This window comes from Hemiscyllium ocellatum (assembly GCF_020745735.1).
Source record: "Hemiscyllium ocellatum isolate sHemOce1 chromosome 27 unlocalized genomic scaffold, sHemOce1.pat.X.cur. SUPER_27_unloc_24, whole genome shotgun sequence".
NCBI lineage: Eukaryota > Metazoa > Chordata > Chondrichthyes > Orectolobiformes > Hemiscylliidae > Hemiscyllium > Hemiscyllium ocellatum.
The window spans coordinates 556089-569089 of record NW_026867492.1 but is presented as its reverse complement, the minus strand read 5'-3'; the positions used below and the strand labels follow the sequence as shown (position 1 = coordinate 569089).

Below are 13001 nucleotides of genomic sequence, written 5' to 3'. Positions count from 1 at the left end.
TCACTCCTCTACTTCCAATGCTCCACTGAAAACAGCCCCAGCCTATTCAGACTCTCCCTGTAGCTCAAACCCTCCAACCCCCAGCAACATTTCGTAAATCGTTTCTCATAGAGAAGTCAACGTTTAAGCCCTGAAGAAGCGTTAATACCCAAAATGCTGACTACTCCACATCCTGGTGCTGCCTGGCTTGCTGTATTCTCCCGACCTCCTGCTTGCCTACTTCGGGTTGCAATAGGTAGTGGCTCAGTGGTTACCACCGCAGCCTCACTGTGCCGCAGATCCAGGTTTGATTCCAGCCTTGAGTGACTGTCTGTGAGGAGTTTGCACATTCTCCCAGTGTCTGCGTGGGTTTTCTCTGGGTGGTCCTGTCCAAAGACATGCAGGTCTGAGGTTTGATGAAGGCCTTCCTGCACTTAGAGCAACTGAACAACCTCTCCCCCATGTGGACCCACGAGTGGGCCAGCAGGTCAGAAGAAAGAGCAAAGCCCTTCATGCACTCGGGGCAGAAGAACGGCCTCTCCTCGGTGTGGACCCACTGGCGTCTCAGCAGGTGGGAAGAACTGCTAAAGGCCATCTCGCACTCAGGGCTTGAGAACAGTTGTCCCAGGTGTGGATCAACCAGTGCGTCCGCATGGCAGAGGAATCACTAAAGGCCTTCCCGCACTCGGGGCAGCAGAAGGGCCTCTCCTCACTGTGGACTCATTGGTGCTTCAGAACCGTTTCAAATTTCACAATATCCTTCTGATAGGAGTGAGACCAGAATTGCACACAATATTCCAAATGTATTCCACAATATTCCAGTGTCCTGTCCAGCCACAACGAAACTTCCCAACTCCTATACTCAAGTTAGAGGATTGTGAAAGTTTTTAAAACTCGCAAAATAAAATAGGAAAAAAAGGGAAGGACAAACCGAATTTTTGAAGTCAACTTGGAAGCATAATTGAGAAATCAGCGGACTGGGTTTATTAGGTACCTGTTCTCCTTAAATACACTATATACATCTTTCTCTTCTGCTCTTCGTAGTTCACAAAACCATGCTGAGTATCCTTGATCACATTATTCTTATCCAGATGTTCATAAATCCTATCCCTTACAATTTTCTCTAAGACTTTGCCCACAAAAGAAGTGAGACTCACCGGCTTATACTTACTAGGGTTATCCCTACTCTGCTCCTTGAACAAGGAAACCACATTTGCTATCCTCCAGTCTTCTGGCACTATTCCTGTAGACAACGAGGTCATAAAAATCAAGGCCAATGGCTCTGCAATCTCCTCCCTTGCTTCCCAGAGAATCCTAGTATTAATGCCATCAGGCCCAGGGGACTTATCTATTTTCACCCTTTCCAGAAATTCCAATACCTCTTCCCTACATACTTCAAAGCCATCAATTTTCAATATTCATATCGGCAACAATGTCCTGTTCCTGAGTGAATTCTGATGAAAAGTATTCATTCAGTGTCTCCCCAATCTCTTCGGCCTCCATGCGCAACTTCCCACTACTATCCTTGACTGGACCTATTCCTACCCGAGTCATTCTTTTATTCCTGACATACCTATAGAAAGCCTTTGGGTTTTCCCTAATCCTACCAACCAATTACTTTTCGTGTCCCCTCCTTGCTGCTCTTAACTCTCTCTTTAGATCCTCCCTGGCTAACTTATAACTCTCAATCGCCCCAATTGAATTTCATGCCTCATCTTTACATAGGCCGCCCTCTTCACTTTAACAAGGGATTCCAATTCATTATTAAACCATGGCTCACTCACATGACCCTTTCCTCCCTGCCTGACAGGTACATACTTATCAAGGACACTCAATAGTTGCTCCTTGAACAAGCTCCACATATCGATTGCACCCTTCCATTGAAGCCTACTTTTCCAAGCCACGCATCCTAAGTCATGCCTCACCGCATCATAATTTCCCAGTCCCCAGCTATAAATCTTGCCCTACAGTGCACACTTATCCCTCTTCATCACCAGAGTAAAAGTCACAGAATTGTGGTCACTGTCCCCAAAGTGCTCACCTACCTCCAATTCTAACACCTGGCCTGGTTCGTTACCCAGAACCAAATCTAGTACGGCCTCACCTCTTGTTGGCCTGTCAACATATTGTGTCATCTAACGTACTAGAGCTATAGCTTTCCCAGTCAATATCTGGAAAGTTAAAGACCCCCATAACAACCACCCTATTACTTACACTCTTCTCCTGAATCACCTCGGCAATCCTTTCTTCTACGTCTCTAGGACTATTAGGCCTGTAGAAAACTCCTCACCTTTCCTATTTCCAACCTCAGCCCAAACTACCTCAAATGGCGAGTCTTCATTCATCGTCCTTTCCACCGCTGTAATACTATCCTTTACAAGCAATGCCACACACACCCTCTTTTACCCCCACCTCTGACCCTACTAAAACATTTAAAAACTGGAACCTGCAACAGCCAATCCTGTCCCTGTTCTACCCATGTCTCCGTGATAGCCACAACATCGAAATCCCAGGTACCAACCCACATTGCAAGTTCACCTTCCTTATTTCGTATACTTCTCACATTGACGTATATACACTTCAAGCCACCTTCCTGTTTAGAGGCAACCTCCTTCGAGATTGATGCCATGTTCCTAACCTCCCTACACTCAAGGTCCTGCACCCTAAAGCTGCAGTCTACATGTCCCTGCAGAGTTAGTTTAAACCCTCCCAAAGAGCACTAGCAAACCTCCCCCAAAGGATGGTGGTGCACCTCAGGCTCAGGTGGAGACCATCCTGTTTATACAGATACCACCTTCCCCAGAAAGAACCCCAGTTATCCAGATACTGGAATCCCTCCCTCCTGCACCAACCCTGTAGCCACGCATTTAACTGTTCTCTCTCACTATTCCTCAACTCTCTATCACGTGGCACGGGTAACAAACCGGAGACAACAACTCTGTTTGTTCGAACACTGCGCTTCCAACCTAGCTCCCTGAAAGCCTGCCTAACATCCTCATGCTTCTTCCTACCTATGTCGTTGCTGCCAATGTGGACCACGACTTCGGGCTGCTCCCCCACCCCCTTAAGGAACCGGAAAACACGATCAGAAACGTCACTTACCCTTGCACCTGGGAGGCAACATACCAAAAGTGAGTCTCTCTCGCCCCCACGAAACCGGCTATCTGTGCCCCAAACTATCGAGTCCCCAATAACTCTTGCTCTGCTCTTCTCCAACCTTCCCTTCTGAGCAACAGGAACAGGCTCCGTGCCAGAGCCCTGAACCCCACTGCTTACCCCGGTAAGTCGTCGTACCAACAAGTATCCAAAATGGTATACTTGTTCTTGAGGGGAACGACCGCAGGAGGTCTCTGCATTGGCTGCTTTCTCCAAGACCCTCACTGTCACCCATCTGTCTGCAATCTTTGGAGTTGCTACTTTCCTAAAGCACCGATCTATGACCCCCTCTGCCTCCCGAATGATTCTAAATTCATCCAACTCCAGCTCCAGTTCGCGAACATGCTCTTGGAGGAGCTGGAGATGGGTGCACTTACGGCAAGTGTAATCATCAGGGACGACCATGGCATCCCTCCCCTCAAACATGTTGCAAGAGGAACATTGCACTGTCTTCACTGCCATCCCTCTAAAAGTAACTTTTAAGAAAAACTAGGTCTGAAGAATAGAACAAGCAAAATGCAGCACTGACCTGCTTACCACAATGGGTCTTATTATAAGGTTAGAGGAGGAGGGCGGGTGGGAGGCACTATCACTGTAGTTCCTCGGGATCCTCTCCTGCGCGCCTTTATCGGAAAAAAAACCTACCCAGGTAAGCTTGCGCTCCACCAGCTTCTGGGTCCGGTCCGCGCTTTTTTTCAATAAAGGCGCGCAGGTGAGTCCCGAAGATGTGACTTGACTCTCCAGTCTCCCCAATGTTCTCGAGATCGGATAAAGTCTTCTTCCTGCCGCAGCCCGGATTCGATTCCCAGGCAGCGAGGCAATTTTCAGCACAGCTACAAGAGCGGATTTACGTCTCCCTGGTGGTCTAGTGGTTAGGATTTGGCGCTTTCACCGCCGCGGCCCGGGTTCGATTCCCGGTCAGGGAAGCAGTTTTCAACGGGTCTTAATGCGCTGTACAGTTGTTTCTTGATCTTCGTTATTCCTGGGCACTGCAATGTGAAGTAGCTCGTTGAAATAGCATCCTGATGCAGATTTGTTTGCATGTGTTGGGATGATTGCTTCTGCAGCTACAAAAGAGTGAACAATCCTCACTCTCTCAGCGGAGCAGGTCAGTGCTTTTTGGCAATGTCTGTTTATAGACGCGGTTATGTTTGTTTAACAGTTTAAATTTAATATTTTTGTATCCATTGCTCCCGAAGCGATCTCTATCACATTGGGAAGACTGGAGAGTCAAGTCACATCTCTGGGACTCTCCTGCGCGCCTTTATCGGAAAAAAAACCTACCCAGGTAAGCTTGCGCTACACCAGCTTCCGGGTCCGGTCCGTGCTTTTTTCCAATAAAGGCGCGCAGGTGAGTCCCGGAGATGTGACTTGACTCTCCAGTCTCCCCAATGTTGCAGAGATCGCATCGCGAGCATTTGGTTTCAAAACATTACATTGATTTATGTACTGGTGAAAGTCTTCTTACTGCCGCTTGCACAATCTCTTAGAGGAGGCTGTTTTCATTCATAATTCAGCCTCCCGTGCCCAGAATTATCATTGCCCTCTACTTTTGTATAATAAATCCTACGCCATTCATTGTGAAGACGGGGGGGGGAGGTGTGGGGGTGTGGGCGGGGGGTGGGTTGGGTGGACAATCTGATCCCACCATCGGCAGGCACATCCATGTCACGAGGAATTAGCCCTCCAACACCGGGGCCATCGCCCATCGTGCCTTTCAGTGTTTTGCCTGTTCCTGACTTTTCACATTGATCTGGAGCCAAGAAGGGGTTTGTTTTCCTGATGTGCATGAACGAGAATTTTTTCAATGTTTCTGTTCAGTTCATGTCCCGAGAATTATAGAGTCAATCTCCCGGTGTCTTAAACAAGGGGATGATGTCTGGACTGTCTCTGCTCAGTCGGACAGTTCATCTTTCATTCTCCTCTAATTCCACTTCGCAAAGAGTTTCTCAAGATTCACAAAGCTGGAGACTGGGATTTCTGTTTCATTTCCTGAACATTTTAACATCTGCTAACTGACAACTTTTTGCCAACATCTCTTCCCTCATGTAACACTTGCATCATGTTCATGGATGAGGCATTTCCACTTTGTGGAGACATTCCCAAGTTTGGGAATGTTCTCTTTGCAGCGAAGAAGTTTAACTGGAGATATCCAGGGGCTGTTGGCAATGATGGGAGAAGAAGTGGTGGGAATGGACAGAAGAACCTATTGCCACTGACCAGGGTCAGTTACCAGAGTACAGGGTTTGAGATTCTTTAATGGAATTCAGCATTTGTGTAGAACAAACACAGCGAATACTACAGAAAGCAAACGGGTCGAGCAGCATCTGTGGAAAGGTAAACGGAGCTGACGTTTTGGGTGTGCTATGTTTTTTGTTCAGAACTCGAGTTTCCTGCATGGCAATAAATTCCCTGATGTGAGAAAACATGGCTTTATTGAGAAGAGTTTTGTGAAGTTTGAGCGATGATGCAGCCAACAGGAAGTCATTGAAAATCGCCAGCGAAGTAAACAAATTCAGCAGGATTCCAACCTGGTCGGGGGAATCTCAAAGGATGTCTAAGGCAGCAACGTTTTTCAGCCACAACCAGAGACCCCAAGTTGTGGTCTAATATTTCTCATGGAATGGGTCCAACAGGAAAGGTGAGTATTGGGCTTGTCATGTCTGCACCATAACCCCAATGCTTCCTGTTCTCCTGGATTTGATCAGAACAGCGGAGGCTAATGGAAAACTGAACTGAACTGCACACATTGATGAGAGGTAGAGCGGGTGGGAAAGATCCATTTCCATGTAAAGAGAGATTAATAATTAAGGCCGAAAATAAGAAAACACATAAAGAAATTTGGGGTTCTTTCAGGAAAGCTAAAGTAGAAATGTTCACAGAAAATTGTGATGAAAGTCTCTGGAGTTATTTTGATGAGAAGTGTTGATGATGTGAATACAATCGATAGGATGAACGTAGATTGGTAAATGTATTTTATAACTGTTCTGTTCTAGCCCTGTGAGCGAAATCGGGACCTGAAGTAGTAAAAGCGATAATAACAACATCGATCTGAAATTTGTTACGTGACAGAAAACAGAGCTATCATTATCAGGTGGCTTTTGAACTGGAGGAGGTTTCCAGTGAAATTAGCTTGAGGCTTGACGTATGCAAGATCAAAGTAATTTAGGTAAAGCAAAGAAATGCTGTTCTCATTAGCAGACAGTGAAAGGATTACAAGACGCAGATTAAACATTTTCAGCAAGTGATACAGGGGACTGGGAAGAAAAGTAATATAAACTGTGAACAACAATGTTCTGGAGCACATCACATTCAAAGATCGAAAACATCCAGGTCCTGATTAACCAGGTGTCACTGTCAGATTGTATTGTGGTGCTTTTCTGCAAAGCATCCACTTGCAATGTTCTCCTAAAAGAGTGACAAACCTATTCCTGTCAGCCAAGGATAGAAAATCCGAAGGGATGAATAAGTTTCTTATTTTCTGAAGATTCACAAAACGGAGACTGCGTTTTGGTGTTTGTTCCCTTTCCTCTCCCAAGAGTTGCGGCGGTGAGTTGGGGATAGTGAAATGTGCCCATGAGCAGCGTGTGGTTCCATTTCAGCTTCCCCTCCTCTGACAGCGCTGCGACGTGTCTCTGATGTTCTCAGGGACTTTTACTGACGCGGGACAGTGAAAAGAGTCTCGTTCAGGCCCTAGAATTATTGAATTCGATATTGGGACCGGAGGGATGTATGGTCTCCAAGTGGAATATTCGGTGCTCTTCGTTCTGCTGGTGCTGAGCTTCGCTGGGACAACACAGCAAACCTGAGACAGAGATGTTGGCCAGGGAATAGGATGGGGTGTGGTATTGGCAGGCAACTGGAAGCTCAGGGTCTTTTTTGCAGGCAGAACGTAGATGTTCTGCGAAGCAGTCACCCAGTTTATGCTTCGTTTTCCCCAATGGAGATGAGCCTATATTGTGAGCAGTAAATGCAGTACACTGAGTTGTGGGTAGTGCAGGTAAAGTGCCACTTCACCTGGAAGGTAAGTTTGGCCCCTTAGATAGCGAGGAGGGAATAGGTAAATGGGCTGGTGTCACACATTCGGCAGTTGCAGGCGAAAGTGCATCTCAACCTGCAAGTTTACACTGAGAAAACACTGGACTTGAACTCCCAAGTCTCTTTGCACTTCGGATTTCTTCATTTTCTCCCCATAATTCCTCTGTTCCAACAGCGACTATCTGATGTCAGGGCAGCACCAGTGATTTCCTGACATATGGATTGTATTTGGGGATACCAAGGAATGTCAGGAAATGCGAGTGTCTCAGGAGCAATCGTTATTCCTGGCGGAGGCAGAGAGGAATGTGGTGTGGTCCTGTAAACTCCAGAACTTTGATAGCTTCATGAGTCAGCAATAACTCTTTCTGGACCAAGAAACGAAAGGGCCGATGAGAAACTGCTCCATGGAAGTTAACAAATAACATATATTAACTCGCTGTCACTCTGCTATGACAGGAGGAGCTGGAAACCCCTGATAGATTGAAACACAAAACTGGTAATCTCTTGATTATGTTGTAAAAATATCGGTATAATGTTATTCACACCACGCAGTCACCAGCAGAGGGAAGCGGCATTGTGTTTAAATCGAGTGATGAATAGCTGGTGTTTTCATTCTCACATTGGGGAGAGCTGAGCATTTACCCAAACACTGGGTACACCACCTCCCTGACACAGTGTTCACAAATCAAACTGACAGCAAAGCTTCACGTGTGATCGAAAGTTTCCACATGAAGTGAATGTAATCCTTCCTTGATTTGAAAGGTAAGAAGCTGATTGTTTGTGAGCCTGACACGATTTGAACATGCAACCTTCTAATCTGGAGTCAGACGTACTACCGTTACGCCACAAACTCACGTGTCACCAAGGCCCTCTATTCATGCTTGAGGGAAGTGATCGCACTACAATGATTTTACGTTATGAGTAACAACGGAGATCAACAGTTCATGTCTGTTCTGTTTCTCCCCCCTCTCTTTAGGTCTCTCGAAACAATTTCCAACTCTCTCTCAATAAAAATCTGAAAGAATTGCAGATGTCGTGTGAACCCGCCGGTGGGTCTGAAGATTAGAGGAATCGCTGAAGGCCTTCCCACACTCGGGACAACTGAAAGGCCATTACCCCGTGTGGACCAGCTGATGCCTCAGCAGGGCAGAGGAATCACTGAAAGCTTTCCAGCACTCGGGGCAGCTGAAGGGCCTCCCCCCCGGTGTGGAGCAGATGGTGCTCCCGCATGGTGCCCACTTGACTGAATCCCTTCCCACACTCGGGACAGTTGAAGGGCCTCTCTCCTGTGTGGACCCGCTGGTGGGTCAGCATGGAGGAGGCCTGGGTAAAGCCCTTCCCGCACTCGGGGCGGGAGAATGGCCTCTCCCTCGTGTGGACCTGCTGGTGCCTCAGCAGGGTGGCGGCCGTGCAGGAGAATGGCCTCTCCCTGGTGTGACTGCGCTGATGAATCTCCAGGGCAGACGGGACACGGAAGCCTATTCCACAGTCGCCACACTTCCACGGTTTCTCCACAGGGCGAGATTCCTCGGGATTCTCCATGGCCAAAGCTTCAGCTGCACACAAACACGTGTATAGCTCCTCCCCGCCGTGAATTCCTCGTTCCTGGCCGTATCACTCTTCCAGGCTCCACACTCAGTGCAGTTCAACAGTCGGGTCTCTCATCCAGTCCCACTGATGCTGAAAATGTATTGAAACAGGAACCAAAAAGCTTTGCTCCTTCTCACAGAATCTAAGTTGAAAATAGCTGAGGTCTGATGGATTGAGTGACTTTCAGATATTGATGTCAAAGCGAGGATTGCAGATGCTGTACAGTGAGTCGAGAAGTGTGCTGGAAAAGCACATCAGGTCAGGCAGCATCTGAGGAGCAGGAGAGTTGATGTTTTGGGCATAAGTCCTTCATCTGTTGATTTGAAACTTCTATCTTCAAATACTCTGTAAAAAGAGATTATAAATGTCATCACTGTCAGTCGGAGTAGAAACTCCGAACAAGCAATTCTACTCAGTGAGTCACCCCTCAGACTCTGCCGCACTAGGGAAAACAACCCCATCCTATACTTCCATCTTCACTCACCCGGATAATTAAGATTCATACCTGAGTTTGCTCCCTCCCTGAATTCACTCCAGTTGCTCAAGTGAACAAAGGTCCCTCCCTTCTCTCTCTCGCCCCCAGGATAAAGAGTTACCCAGACGGAAAGAATTTCACTCTGAAACTGACAGGGCCACTTCCACGTTGTGACATTAATAATGATTCACAAGATCAGACCTAGGCCAACACACAGCCCCCGCACTGCGCCGGCTCCGGACGCCGGCGTGCGACTGACCCGCATTACGCCTGGTCCAGATGGCCGGCATCCGACGGACCTGCTCCGGAGGGACGGCAGCATCCGGCTGACCCTCACTGTGCCTACTCCAGACGGCAGCATCCGGCTGACCCTCACTGCACCTACTCCAGACGGCCGGCGTCCGGCTGCCCTCACTGCGCCTGCTGCGGTCGGACGGCATCCGGCTGGCCCTCACTGCGCCTGCTGCGGTCGGTGTCAGACTGACCCGCATTACGCCCGCTCCAGACGGCCGCCGCAGGACCTGCGCTGCCCTGCACAGTTGGGAAAATCTCTTCCCTTCAACAAATCCCCATAGGGTGGAAGCAAGCATTTCGGCCCAACGAGTCCACGCCCATTCCTCTACATTCACCCTCTGACTAATCCACCCGAACCGGAGGGCAGAACTAGAAGGCATAGGTTTAGGGTGAGAGGGGAAAGATATAAAAGAGACCTAAGGGGCAACCTTTTCACAAAGAGGGTGGTACGTGTATGGAATGTTCTGCAAGAGGAAGAGGTGGAGGCTAGTACAATTGCAACCTTTGAAAGGGATCTGGATGGAATATATGAATAGCAAAGGTTTGGAGGGATATGGGCTGGGTGTGGGAAGGTTGGACGAGATAGGTTGGGATATCTAGTCAGCATGGACAAGTTGGATCGCAGGGTCTGTTTCTGTGCTGTACATCTCTACGACTCTGTTTCAGCTCAGACAATGCATGAAAGGTGTGAGATCAGAGCCTGTCTATCCTAACCTTGAGTCAGCCTGGTTCTATTTTCAAAGTTGAATTTACATAATACTACATGTATTGACTACCTGGAGATTGTTCATTTTAGGAGCAAAATAGAATGAATCAGCAAATATAATGCTGCAAACACAAATTCATTGCCATGGACTTGTGTGTACACACAAACGCATGACAGAAATAAAATGTCTATTTCTGTGCTGCATATCACACAGACATTGAGATAACAGATGCTTTATTTCTGTGGTTGTAAATGTTGTTGTAATTTATAGCTGGGTACTAATAGTAGATGTAAGGGACAGAATTCCTCAAAATAGGGCACTATAAGTAACGTGGGAGAACCCTATTCTGGTTTACTTACTAGTGAACAAACATTAAGCACAAGTATCTATTTATTTCTAATTTTGTTTCGTTTTTCTTGTTTGATTCCCTGCCATGACAACACTGTATCTGGATGGTTGACAGGCTGAGATGGTGTGTTGGGTCTCGATTGACTTCAATGTTTTATTGTTCCAAATGGTGTAAAATGGGTGTCAAAGCTTCAGCAGAAATCCAGCAGAGCTGACAGACTAACATCTTATTCTTAGCGAACAGGGAGATCAACAGAGGAGAGAGAAATCAGGACCTGAAATCTGAGCTGACACCAGACTACCCTGGGATCAATACTTTGATTAGCTGTGCCAACCCTCGACCTTTACCTCGCTTCCCATTTGACTATCCCCTCAATATTCAGGATACAATCCTTGTCATCCTGAAGCTGGGTTAGCCATTGGAAATGCAGGGTTATAGTTCCACAGTAATAAAAGCAGGAGTAGGCCACTTGTCCTGTCAGGCCTACTCTGCCATTCATTAAGATCATGGCTGATCAATCCACCATCGCAGTTCCTCCTCCCTGCATTGTCAAAGCTATCCTTAATTCACCAACCATGCAAAAACCCATCCAACTGTGTCTTCAATATACTGAAGTGGCCTCTACTGCTTCACTGGGCAGAAAATTCCACAGATTCACTACTCTCCAGGAAAAACAGTTCCTCCTAATCCTTGTTTGAAAGCTACTCCCCCTAATCTTGAGGTGTTATCTCGCCCAACAGCAACGAATTCCCACTTTCCACCAAAATCTGGGATAGACGGACTCACTCAGTTGTTTGCTCTTAAATGAAAGATTTCACTGTTACAACTTCTGCTCCCAGTCAGGGCAAAACATCTTTGACAGCTGTTCTGAAGGTCCAGTCTTCACAACCACACTTGTGAATCATTCTCCTCTCACCTCAAATATGCACTGTCTAGTTTTGGACTGCACCATCCTGGGGAAAAGATCTTGGGTACTCACCCTATCCATGCCCGTTACAACCTCAATAAGGTCATCCATCAGTCTCTGATGCTCCAGGGAAAATATCCCTGGCCTATTCTGCCTCTCCCAGTAGTTCAAACCCTCCAACTCTGGTAACAGCCTTGTAAATCTTTTCCAACCTCTTTCAAAGTTTCACAACATCTTTCCTATATCAAGGAGACCAGACTTGAATGCAGTGTTTCAAAAGTGGCCCAACCAATTTCGTGTGCAGCGGCCACATGACCTCCCAACTCCCATACTCAATGTTCTGACCAATAAAGGAAAGCATACCGAATGCCTTCTTTACTACCCTAGCTACCCAAGACTCCACTTTCAAAGAATTATGAACCTGCACTCCAAGGTCTTTGTTCAGCAACACTCCCCTCAACTGTGTCAGTTCTGCCTGGATTGCTTGACCAAAATGCAACTCCTCACATTTGGCTAAATTAAACTCCATCTCCCACTCCTTGGCCCAATGACCCATCTGCTCAATTCCCATTTATAGCAAACTCTCTTTCCTCTCTTATTCCCTAGAAGCTGAAAATCTCCTTCCCACACACATTCCCTCCATTCTCACTTTGCTGAACCTAATTCCTGCTGCATCTCATCCTGAAGGGTTTGGTTCATGTTGATCCACAGGCCCACACTCTAATTGAAACATACAGAATACTGAATGGCCTGGACAGACTGGACGTTGGGAAGATGTTTCCATTGGTAGGAGAGACAAGAACCTGAAGGCACAGCCTTACAGTAAAGGGAAGGCCCTTTTGGAACAGCGATAAGGAGAAACTTCTTCATCCGGAAAGTGGTGAATCTTTGGAATTCATTGCCACAGAAGGCTGTAAAGGACAGGTCATTGAGAATATTTAAGACGGAGGTAGACAGGTTCTTGAGGATCAAGAGTTACGGGGAGAAAGCAGGAGAATGGGGCTGAGAAACTTGTCAGCTGCGATTGTGTGCTATCAGCAGACCTGATGGGCTGAATGGCCTAATCTCAACTCCTATGTCTTATGGTCTCTTGCTGTCCTGGACACAGAGGGTGAGAATTGGGAGCAGGACTAGGACATTTGATTTTTCAAGCCTGGACCAGTATTGCACAGATCATAACTGGATATGAAAATACCTACAATTTGGTGGATAGGCTGGGACAGTTTTCATTGGAACATAGGATGTTGAGAGGTGACATTGCTGAGGTTGGTTAAATCATGACTGATATAGCTAACATGAATGGCAGGTGTCCTTTCCCTTGGGTGGGGGTTTCAAGATTAGGGAACAAATTTTGAAGGAGAGAGGAGAAAGATTTGAAAGACACGAGGGACACTATTTTTCGTTTTACACAGAGAGTGGTTCATGTGTGGAATGAATGTTCAGAGGAAGTGATGCAGGTGCAGTTATCGCACTTAAAGGACATTTGGCTAGGTATCTGAATAGGAA

The 13001-nt window shown here is 46.9% G+C and overlaps 1 non-coding gene across 1 annotated transcript; it reads left to right on the top strand.

Annotated features, from left to right (window-relative positions):
* The first annotated feature begins 3989 nt into the window (after positions 1-3989).
* On the top strand, positions 3990-4061 carry trnae-uuc (transfer RNA glutamic acid (anticodon UUC)). The gene has a single exon. It is a non-coding gene; the product is annotated as a tRNA-Glu (tRNA).
* The last annotated feature ends 8940 nt before the right edge of the window (positions 4062-13001 follow it).